This window comes from Elephantulus edwardii, unplaced genomic scaffold (assembly GCF_000299155.1).
Source record: "Elephantulus edwardii isolate Elephantulus edwardi_28Jun2011 unplaced genomic scaffold, EleEdw1.0 scaffold00007, whole genome shotgun sequence".
NCBI classification, from domain to species: domain Eukaryota; kingdom Metazoa; phylum Chordata; class Mammalia; order Macroscelidea; family Macroscelididae; genus Elephantulus; species Elephantulus edwardii.
Window position 1 is genome coordinate 1,540,010 of NW_006399757.1, and position 1,404 is coordinate 1,541,413.

The window sequence follows — 1,404 nt, forward strand, 5'->3', positions numbered from 1 at the left end:
TTCAAGCATGTGAAAAAAAAAAGGAGGCAGTGACTTTTCTCCATACTAAAGGCCAAAGCTAAAGTGCTCAGTTAATATAAGACTGTCCACCTTTTTAAGATCTATTTGGAGAGACGTGACTGACCATTGACAGGAAATCTAGAGCTCTGTTGCTCACTTAACACTCTGAATGTGAATGGGTTCCTGGCTGGTTTACCATGGAAGAAGCCACGCCTACTTGTCTCCTGTTCTGCTCAAGATAATATTCTGATGACTTAAAAATAGATTTGGGGATGAAGATTCTTTCCAATTGCAAACAGTTCTTTTCAGTGTCAAACTTTTGACCAACACAGATCTTCTCAGAGTACCTCTGACAGAGGAATTCTGGAAACAAAGGAGGCTCATTCATACAACCCATAGATAAATCGGCAGTCTCTTTTAAAGTTTAATTCTAATCTATGAAGAGCTCTGAATTTCATTCAGAGGTAGTTTATTTCTCCAAATAATTATAGTGCTGATCAATTAGCCTATTTCAGATTATAACGGTATACAGATTGGTAAGAGCAAGAGTCAGATGGTGATAAACTATTTACAACTATTACTCATATCCCTTGTTCATGCTCAGTCTTCACTGAAATGGTATTATTTTGGGTGAAAAATGGCTTCTCTTATTCACTGTGAACTATGGTATGCTTAAATGAGGGTACATAGTACCTTGAAAGATGATGGGCATATATCCACATCAACGTGAATAAAACTCACTATAATGCTAATTATTGTGGTTATACATGCTATGCACAATACTAAATGATTTGATGACTTTAAAAATAGTTTATTTCCACTTTCACAAATACATGAGCCTTTGAACATTATGCAAGGCACACATTTTTTTTTAAAAAAAAAACAACAAACCAACTTACATTAGAATACATTTTTCTTACATGATCCAAGAGAATGTGGATTATAGCAACAAAGTGGGTGCTGATTAAAGGGAAAGAGGATTAGGACAGGTACTGGCAATCCGCTACATGCATTTCTTCTACAGCAGTAATCAACATTTATTCATCATATGATTCGCTACCCAAGTCTAATACAGCCAGGAGAAGTGCTGCAACCTATGGTTTCTCTGTCTATATAATAAAATGCCGAAAGTACTTCTCTAAAGCACATAGACTTTTCCCTACCAATCTTGGTACCAGTAAGAGAATATGATTACTAAACATCTTCAATGTGGTATTCATTACAATAAAACATGGTTCACATAAAAGCTTCATAATATAATCCAGAGACAAAATTTGTGCGTGTTTAAAATCTAAAGCCAGGGTGGCTATTTCTGATAATTTTTCCAATTCTTTCAGTGTTTTTCACTCTTAGAAACATGCACCCAGTTCACCACCAGTTTAAACACACATGAAACACTCTGCA